The sequence below is a fragment of the Patagioenas fasciata genome, chromosome 1, assembly GCF_037038585.1.
Source record: "Patagioenas fasciata isolate bPatFas1 chromosome 1, bPatFas1.hap1, whole genome shotgun sequence".
Classification (NCBI taxonomy): Eukaryota; Metazoa; Chordata; class Aves; order Columbiformes; family Columbidae; genus Patagioenas; species Patagioenas fasciata.
Window position 1 is genome coordinate 21,254,961 of NC_092520.1, and position 10,779 is coordinate 21,265,739.

The window sequence follows — 10,779 nt, forward strand, 5'->3', positions numbered from 1 at the left end:
ACAGTTTACCAGTGAAGCTCTTGTGCAGTCCTCACCACGCAAACTGTTTGCTCAGGCAACAGAAAATAGGAAACCACTACTGCAGCACTCCATCTTGAAATGGAGTTTGGTTATTGGAGTTGAGTTGGATTATTATCAATCTAAAATTACCTTAGCAAGACGCAGAGCTGGCAGTCACTCTGATTGAATTCACTACTGTGCGAAAGGCACAGTGGCTGGAGTCCCTTCATAACCAAAGACCCTTTGGGAAAAACACACTTTGCTAGTTCTCTGCACAGAGGAAGCAGTCCATGATGCAACATTCTGGCATAATTTTCCATGAACACAAGTAAGCCACAAGAAAAATCAGGCATCCCTTTTGTTTATGTAAATGCTTTCATTTCACACAAGTCTTGGTGAAGGCACAAGAATTCTGTATGATAATTCATGTTCACCTGCAAAGTCTTCATGTGCTTAACAAGACTGGTGCATAAATAATTCTAGAGAATGGTTCTTGGAAACGATCATTTATAGTAGTAATGTTTTAAGACTTGAGGGGACACATTCAATTAAAGCTTCATATACTTTCCACACCGAAGAAATCCACGCAAAGCTGAATAAATAATAGTGAAGAAAAAGTTTCCAGCCTACACTAACTTATAGTATGGCTCCTTTACGTTGCTTTAGAGATGTAAAGGGACCTTAAAAAGTTTTAAATGAACTGTTAATGCAGGACATAAAGAACGTTCACATAAACGAGAATCAGCTCCATGAATATTAGGGACTTAAACTATTGTCTACATTACTTGGCTTCAGAAGTTCGAAGAAAGATTATGAATCCAATTCTGACTTTGAAAATTATTAAACCTTCTCCCCTGCTTTACTCTTTATTTTATTTTTTGTTCTGAACCATGAACTGCAATTGTTTTTATATTCTGTGGCTTGGCTTCAGAGGCAGGGAAGGGAGAATGACGCTATTCCACACAGTTCAATAGCCAAGTTGCTGGATACTCCCTGATACCTGAGATGTGGGTTCAGGCTGTGGTTTTCAGCCTATTCACTGTCTAAAAGATCACTTGAACTTATTGGCTGAGAGGTGTGTAACTCCATTACTCTTTTTTTTTTTTTTTGTATCGAATTTGATGCTATCTGAATGAATCAAGAGCAGACTAATAAATCAGGCTCCTCTGAAGGCTTATATGGGATTTCCTTGCTCACCTCTGGAATACCAGGAAGTTAGATCTCTTGCTTCCATCCTTCTTGCCAGGCCAAGGATTTCTGATTATGTATGAGAATTTAGGTCCTCTGGGGGATTCAATGATATTACAGATCAGGCTAGAAGAAGTTAGTCCTATGACTGGAGGAAAGCCCGAGGCAGGACTGAGGTGAAAAGTCCAGGTGGTACGAGGAGTAGAATTTTGAGGCAGGAGTGCAGTAGAGATAGGGAGTTCAGAAAAGCTTCAGCAGTTGGTAAAAGCTAATTTGGGAAGTGCCAGAGCAGTTAGGCTGGGTCAAATATTGCCATGGATGTTGTTCTACAATCCTGAAAATCTCTCTTCCAGATTTGTGTAGAGTGCGTGAATTGTCTCTTTTCTGGAAACAGGGTTCTCCCTCATCCCTAGGGTTTACATAAGACTCTGGACACAAGACTCTGGACACAACATATGCCTCCAGATCTCGGAAGAAACACCAAATCCTTCAGTCTTTCTTGGCATTTGTTACTCAGTTACAAAGGGACTAACAGAATGTCTGAGGCTTAGGCCTTGATATCTGAGTACGGTAAGGTTGCCTATTTGTAGCCATTAGAGAAAACTACAGGAAGAGGTTTCTGAGTCCCCAGGGAGGAAAAAGGTCTTGAATACCCAGGATCTTTCGAAGATCAAGAGAAAGCAGTGTGAAAAGGCTCAGTGGAGAGAAAGGCTTTTGCCATTCAGCAAGCACAGAAACCAATTTGTGGGTTTCATGGGAAGGTTTGAAGTTTCACTGAGCTTTGAGGACACAGTTAGACAACATATGCAGGGTTCATGGATAGAGCAAAATAAGTAGATACAATGGCATAAATAAATAATGACATCTGATACATGGCCCTAAAATATGTAACTCTTTGGACATAAACACTGGTGGAGGCAGGAATGGGAGCCAATAGCAGAATCTGGGGACTGTGTTGTTCATTAACCAACATGAAAGAGAAAGGTATGCATGAACCAGGCAGAAACAAGATGTTTCTATAATACTTACACTCCAGTAAGAGTCATAGGATGAACAGGAACCCATTCCTGGCTTTTGTAGCCTTAAATGTGCACTTGGATTGGGTTATAATATTATATTTCTTGGTCAAGGGTCATTCATGAATATTCCTGAAAGACCGATAGTGCTGGCATGTTGAGATGAGCTGTTATTGTTAATAGCAAAAAGCATGGAATAATTTGGCTTCTGACTGGCATGGAGAGGACAGCACATAGGAGTGGTACCTCATTCTTGACTCTGTTGGCTCACAGAAATGGTTACTTTGTTGGTTGTGTAGTATCTGACAGCTCACATGGGTGAGAAGTCCTTGCTGCTTGGTAGTGCTCAAGCTCTTGAGGCAAATTCACAGATGGACCTTACCTGGGAAAGGAGGAGGTGAGCAGCAATACCGCATGGATGAATGCCCCTTATCTGTATGTATTTTTTTCTGTTTGGGTTATTAATACAGATATAAAAGACAGTAAATATTTCATTTTCTGCTGACTGGTTTTCCAAAGTGAAAAGACCCAGAGAACATAATATTAAGGAGAAAGTCATCCTTATTGTAGTCGATGAAACTGAACTAGTTGATTCCCAGCTAAAGCCCAACACAGGTCTACAAATCTATGATGACCTAGGAAGCTTGTCAGACTCTGTCTGGCAAAGTGGAAGTGGTCAGTGCTGAAAGACACTTGAGTGCAGGTCTCTCAGGTATCTATGGCTGGAAAAATCCTCCAGGAAGAAGAAAGAACTTAAAGACTTCTTATTAAAAAAAAAAAAAGAAAACAGAAAAAAAATCACAAATGAACAAACAACAAGAAAGAATTCTGTTATAAAAGAACTGCCATCATCTTGACCCTGCCAATCACCTTTACACAACATATAGCAATAACAAACAATAATGTTGCTGTACTTTTCTTTTCATTTCTAGTTTCCAGAAGGTCACCGTAGATTATTAAGATTATGATGATGTGTTTGATTTCAGGAAAGTCTTTGTACTGATTTGAAAATGCAGTAAATGCTAATTTGAGTTGCTATATCTCATGCTGTATTAATTTTGAATCTAGTATTGTAATATATTGACATCGTTTTAGTGATCAAGATTTTCTCTAAACTTAAAGTGTTTCTCAGGGAATAATTACGACTTGGAGGAAGCAAGAAAAGATTGAAGTGTCAAAGATTAAAAGCACTGAATGTTTTTGTTATGGTTTATGGGACTTATACAACAAGAAAAAGTGCTTGCCTGATGAACTGAGGAACCTTTGAAAGTATTCTAAAAAATCCCATGATCTGACTGGGAGAAAGAAATTCAGTTTAAGGAAATCGTTGAGGTTAGCAGTGCCTCTTGCTTCATGTTTCAGAAAGATGGACACTTTTTAATACTTTCATGACAGAAAGGAAGGGAAGGATCCATCTTGTGTGCGAGAGAGCAGCCCAAGCACACAGACAGCCTTGGTCAACACTGGCTCTCACTGTGCTCCCAGTCCTGCCTTCACTGCTCTCACCGATTCTTTGGCAGGTGAAATCTTCTTTGGAAGATGAAGTGTTTTTTTTTTTTTCTTAGCATGGACCCAATCCATTAGCTGTTGATGTCTGGGAGGCTTCGCCAGAGATCTGCTACCTGTGTAGAGATCTGCCACCTGTGTAGACATCTGCCAAGTACCTCCAATGGGACTGTGGCACCTTTTTTTTTCTACCCAAACACACTAGCTGCCTCCTTTCCCTCATGTGCCCCACCTGCATTTTTTTTCCCATTATCTCAGGCCAGGGAAGCTAGAAGACACAAAACAACAGAACGACTTATTTTAGACAGTGTCACTATGTGAGTGCACTTCCCAAGGTTTTGATTTCCTGTGTGAAAATTTAAGATCTTGTGACATGTGGGTATAAATATCACTCTCCTTCCTACACACAGACAAAGCCAGACTTCATGTCAGAAAGAGAGAGCTTTTAATCCTATTTGTTTTGGGATGGAGCATGGCACAGAAGCATGCAATCTGCTTCCCACAGAGCTGGAGGAAGGAGACCTGCATGGGTCAGGAAAGAAAAGAAGTAACCCCTTGCAAAAGCTGAAGGAAAATGTCAAGAAGCGTGAGGATGTTATTCAAAGGGAAGACAGGAACTGGAGGGGCCTAGCTCAGTACCTGGGAGGTGGAGGTACATAGCTTCTCGCATCTGTCTATGGTAAAATGCATTTAAGCTGCAGTGGAACTTAGGCCTTTTTAAAACACCCAGGAAGGCCCTCTATTGAGATGTTGCATGAATTAAAAATTAATAAATAAATAAAGGAAAAATCAAGAGAAAAAGGGTAGCCTCAGTATTAGGTTTCCATTCAGATTAATGTTCCAATAACCAGCGGCAGAATCACAGCAAAAGACCCGTCAGGTTTCTCCAACCCTTTGCTGATGGGGTGGGATTGCTCCTGGGAAAATACTGTCTCCTGCTTTTGCCAGTGGGTTCTTTAATGGCACACTTAAATTGATGGGATTTTCACTGCCTTCTAAGCGAGTAATTCCACAATACACTTGTGACAAGTTGACAACATATTTATTTGGAGTGTGTGAGAGACACCTGCATTTAACCATAAACTCATTTCACATACTGTAACTTATTGGTTGGCTTACAGATGTAGCAGTTTTTGGCTACTATGGACCTGGGTTGTGTTCAGACTGGTCAGAAAAGAAAGGGTCTATATCCTACAATAAATTCTCAAAGTCCTTCAGCCTCATAATTATTTAAATAAAAAACAATGAGTGAAATTGTAATGGATCATGATCATATTAATGCCTGTTAAACTATGTGTCAGTTTCAGAAAGATGCTTACCTGAAACTAGGTAATCAGGTATTGACTAAGATGCTTTAGAAGATATAAAAAATACATGAAAAAATTCAAAACTTATGGGAAGTATTGGATATTAACTTGATGTCCCAATTTGTGTTAGAATAATCTAGTTCACAGACAGGCAAACCAACTGATGATTAGCAAACTCAAACAAAATGTTCCCTTTATTCAAGGCTAATATTAATTGCAAATTTGGCCTTTTTTTCTGTTTCTGAATATATTTGTTATGCATAAATATTCATTTAATGGTTTATGAAAACAGATTTTAGTCTGTGGGATGCTTGTAAGATGGTTATTATTTCTATATAGTCTTTACTTGTGCATCACAATTAGTCAATAATTCACACAGGTATCATCTCTTCTCCCTTGAACTGAGATTGTGACTTTACAAACAAAATAATATGGAAAAAAAAGTATAGGGATAATTGCTTTATTGGCATCATTTACAGGAGCAAGTCACATGCACTAAAATTCGAGGAAAGTATGAAGATTCATGATTATAATGACAAATACCCACAGCTGTGTGAGGATTTATAAGTATGACATATTATAAAAGCACAAATAGCAGGAAACTCTACTTATTTCTTTTATTCACAGAAGTATTCTTGAATCACAGCATTATTGTAAATGGCCGTTCTCACAATGATATAATTTCCTGTTTGAATCTCTGAGCAAATGAGCAGCATTAATTGTAACTGTTTGTCAGCTTCCAAAAATTGTTAGACAAGACAATACCCAAGCTTTATGTTCACTTGAATAGATACTGCAGTCTGCACCCCGTCCTTTCCCTGTCCTCTCTCCAGAGCATCTCTTTTTCCGAGGAAAACGAAACAAGCTGCTGTTTCCATTTTTACTGCTGAGAGCCATTTCCCCATCAACAACTCTGCACCTTTTAACCCTTGTGATGTGATGTTGATGGAGCTGCCACTTAAAAACAAATTCTGTTTGGCCATCGGGGAGCTTCCTGTGGTGATGGAGATGACAGAGGCTTTTGCAGGAGGTTGCTTTTAAATCTGCTGTTGAGGGGGAAGCCCTTGTTGTTTGGTATCGAACAGCGTTTTACTTCAAATGTGAAATCCCTGGGCTCATTCTGGATTCCTCGTGTGTAGGAGGCGCAGCCGCTAGAGTGCTTGCGAGGGAGTAAAATTGAGGGAAGAAAACTCTCACTTGGCATAAAGCCTTGTTTAACCAGTCTCATGGAACAAACAAGCAAACAAAAAACACTGTCCAAAACAAGCCCCACTGCGTAACCCACTGTTGCACTTGGAGTTCAGAATAACTGTTGCCTTTGAGTCCAGGGATTTGAAGTAAGAAATTACAGCAATGCCCTTGGATAGTGAATCTTTACTTAATACACTAATTATTCTTATTAAATTTGCTATGATATGGGACTTAACACTGCTTGTTTCGTGATCTTTCTTTTCTAGCACAATCGCCCTCTGAACAGGTGGAGGGGATTTTATCCAGCACATCTTTGGTTGTTAGCCAGCACATTCTTGCTCTTCCAGACGTGAAAATATTTGCATATTAGTACTAGGAAATAACGTCTTTCATTTGTGAAAAAATGTATAATGGCACACTAACAGCTTCTCGCGTACTCCTTTCCAGCAAAACTCAATACAGAAAAACACATCTCCACCTTACATTGACTGCCCCTAGCTAACAGCACTATTTTAATGTTAACTCTTTGTCACTAGGAGTCAATTTTTCCCAGCACAGCACCTAAGTGCAAAATGCATTAGTGCAAATGTCTGAACTCCAAACCCATCTGGCACCAGGAGCTATAAAATATAGCCATATTTGTCTACAGCAGATTTTAACAGACTTTCTGGACAATATCATTTAAAAAAACATTGTTGTGCAATGGAATTAATTAACACAAGTAACATGTACAACATAAATTTTTATTGTTTCTTATATGCTATAAAATTTCCAAGACAGAAGCACCTGGTAAAACCATATCGTCTGACTGGGCATGGCATTAGGAAGGCCTAGATGGGAGCAGATGGAAAGTCTGAGGATGAAATAAGAACAGATGGGAAATCTGAAGGTGAAATTTGAACTTAGGTATTTCAAAGTTCACATGGCTGAACATAAAGTCCCATTAAACGTGCTCCAATAAAGAGTTAAACTGATGAGTTCTGCTGGGCCTTCTCTCCTTTTGGATTTCCAGTGTCACTTAGCTGTCAACAATGTTTGTGGCAGCAGTTAAAAAAGCACTTTCCTTAACTCTGCCTGCTTATTTCAAAACCGAGCTTTTGCCATCCGTTTCGTACCTTTTTATTTTACGAAGGTGTTAGTGCTATAAACATGGAAAAGCATTTTCAGTTTCATGCAGAGCTGATGGCTCTCCCTTATAATTTCTCTCCTCTTCATTTAGACAAGTGGGCAGCCACAGAAAACTGTGCTGGCAGGGAGGCAGCAATGTGCAGCCAGTGCCAGCTCAGGGACAAAGCCATGGGCTTACAGAAGATATCACCAAGTCTCACTGATGGCTGGCATCACAAACAAAAAGCCCAGCTCCTGCTAGCATAACTTTGTGCAGCATACAGTTGGGTCATTTAAATGTGTACAGCTTCTTGGAAGAAATTTCCCTCCTACCATTTCTCCACCAGAACAAGTCTGTTGCACTTCTAACAGAGAAATGTCATCCAAAAATGCAGGAACAAATATGATTGCTACCTATACATTAGACGCAAAACCACAGACTGGAAAAATACTTCTCTGGACCTGTGTCTTGATGTTTGCTGAAGCTTTTTACTGCCTTGTTAGGGATTTTGTGAAAGATTTTTGGTTTAGGATGAATTTGTCCCAGTTCAGTGGGGTATTATGAAAAATGAATTAGAGTGCAGGGCCTGGCATGAACAATGTTAGAAAATGTGGTCAACTGACAAGGGCTTGGTATTAGTGCTAAACCAGGATGCTTTGTATGAAATTGTTCCTTTCAAAAACTGTCAAGCTGTAACACATGACTGCCAGCAGAGATCATTTTTTCTAGCTCCCACAGGCATGTAAAGTTCCCAGTTTATAGCCCATCATTGGTTGTACAATGCAAATACTGCATCTGCCTCTGGGTTTTTAGGTTCAAAGACCAAGGCAGAGTGATGCTTTTAAAGTTTGAATACATGACTCTTTTCAGATGTTGATAGAGGCATAACATTTTGCCCACTGGTTCTAAAATATTTCTGTAATTTTTAAAATTATTGCCATAGCAGGATATATCTGCTCCAGGATTTGATGATCGTGTGAAAAGTTCCCAGAATGGAGACTGATTTACAGTTGAGCAAGTTCCCAGGTCACTTGTCTTGTGCATGTGGTTGGTGGGATATTTGGGAAGGGCCAGTTGTGCCTAGCCAGGAAGGGTACCTGTGTTGAATTTGTTGTGGTCTTCCAAAGCTTAGGTGTGATATTTTTTTCCAACCCAACAAAGCTTTATCAAATAATTATCAAATCTGTCACTCCATTGCCATGTCATGTTACCTGGGTTTTGAGAAAGGATTGGCATACTCTGAAATTCTGGAAAGCTCTTGGGTAATGGTCTGAAAAATGACAGGCTCCCACATGTCCCTACTGCATTTGAGGAAGTGCATTGCCCGCGATTAATGGCCTCTCCGCTGTGCACAATGCCTTTTAAGTTTGTGGGTTTTTTTTCCCATTGTAAGCCAAACCAAAGAATGTTTCCAGTTTCTCAGGCTCTATTTACCTTCTCTCTCATTAGCGGAGGCTCTCTCCCTTGCGTTCTGATGATTGTGCACATACTTAAACCCTTCTGACTGTTTTCAGCTGCTACCGCTGTGTTCCAGAAATCTGACACAGGGGAACGCATCACCTCGGCGTGCAGCAGGCGCTTCCCGGGGACCTCTGCCCATTGCCTTCACAGCCCCATGAGAGAACCAGGTACAACTGTAACCTCAAGGGTTTCCTAGGGACTCAGTGAGCTTACCAGGTGTCCCCTGCTTCCTGCCACCATCCCTGTGGCTGCTTAGTGCTTCAAAAGCTACAGGAGCCTGGTTGGAGCCCAGGATGGGAGAGAAGGCAGCTTGCTGTGGGCTGGGGTGGACAAGCAGGCAACAGGCTGGGCATCCGCTACAGCTTTTTGGCTGTGCACCACCAGACCACCGCAGAACAACGTACTGTAACTCCTTTCCTAATTCTCAGCTGCTTAGAACTATCCAGTCTTCAAGGTGTTTTTTTTTTTTTTTAAACTTTTTTTTTTTTTTAAACTGTTCCCTGATGACAAAGTAATATATTTTTAGCATAGTTCAAGTATAGGACACTAAAATTATGCTACCCCTCATAAGGGTTGCCTCATAAATACAGCATTCTGTTTTCATGGACACTGGTGTGGGTGTTTCATAAAGTATCATAAACAATTTATTTTGTAATGAAATAACCCAGTAAATTATCTTTGGTTTCAGACCATGCTTGCAGCTCCACTGAGCTCTTTTTGATGCAGTTTGTAAGCCAGGATTGTGGAAGGTCACCTTTCCCTTACTCTCTAAATGTAAGTGAAAATCTGAAATTGTTTGAGAAAGATGTAAAATGTATCAGCTGAACACTGTGAGATCCAAGAGTATTTGAGTTAGAACAACCACTGTTGCTAAAATAAAGCAATTGCATTTACTACTTATGTCCTGCATGTCTTTTTTTAGCATCATTGAGCCCCAGTAAAGACACTCAGCATCTGATCTCATCTCATCATCTCAGGTAGGCTCTATTGGCACATTGCCCTGCTCAGAGTGAGGGATGAAGGCACCATGAGGCCGTGGATGTGATGTGGTACCAGATCTGTGCACTGGCAGTGGGTGCCACTGAGAGGGTGATGGGTGGTGTGGAGAGATGGTGCTGCTGTAGACACCCCTTCTCCCCATTAATCCATGTCTCTCTGTGACTCTTTTCCAGTGCTCCATGAGTGCAATTCCTTTCCTTGCATGAGAGGTTCCCAATTCAGCCAGATAGTTAAATATGTGCTAATGTACTACAGATCTGCAGTGAATCACAGGATGTTTGAAAAGCAGCTGAGTAAAATAAATATGTAAGAATGCAGTTATATCGAAAAAATGATTCTTACTTATTTCTTTCCTTGGATTTTGTAGGGAGATACGGCTGAAGACACCACTGGTTTGTAAAAATCACAGTAAACACGATAAGTTTTCTGTCCCTCCTGCTTATTTTTCTGTTTCAGCTTTCAATTTATTTTATAAGTCTCTGTAGTTATCTATGGCTTATTTATTTGCATTGTGCTGCTCTCTAGGGTCAAATTCTAATCTTAAAAGAGCACAGTTAAAAGATCTACTGTCACAGTCAATGAAGACAGGACTTCAACCATAGCATATACATTTCTCACTGCTAATTATTGTCAGAAGTACTTCAACCATTGCCATTATCCAGATTTTCAGTTCTGTTTTTCTCTACAAATCTAGTGACTGATTGAGAAATCATATGCAGTAACTAGTCAACATTTTGTTGACTAGTAGGACACTGAGTTTTCTGCCATAGTGTTTTAACATTTAAAATTTTCTTTAGCCTTGTCTATAAAAGTGCCTTTCACACTATTGCTGCTCAGTGACTCCAAGTGCAGACAAGCTGTGTGCAGTAAAATATCAGCTGGGCAGGTATACCTTGGTTTTTGTAGTCTTGGTGCTCAGCTTCCCAATGACTTCTGAAAGCACAAGATGGGCAACAACAAGATACACAGTTTTTAAATTAATAGCTGAAGATCCTTTCCATCC

The 10,779-nt window shown here is 40.1% G+C and overlaps 1 long non-coding RNA gene across 1 annotated transcript; it reads left to right on the forward strand.

Annotated features, from left to right (window-relative positions):
- The first annotated feature begins 8,853 nt into the window (after window positions 1-8,853).
- LOC139826969 (uncharacterized) lies at window positions 8,854-10,341 on the forward strand. The gene is made up of 4 exons (XR_011737135.1): window positions 8,854-8,944; window positions 9,466-9,551; window positions 9,700-9,754; window positions 9,950-10,341. It is a non-coding gene; the product is annotated as an uncharacterized lncRNA (long non-coding RNA).
- The last annotated feature ends 438 nt before the right edge of the window (window positions 10,342-10,779 follow it).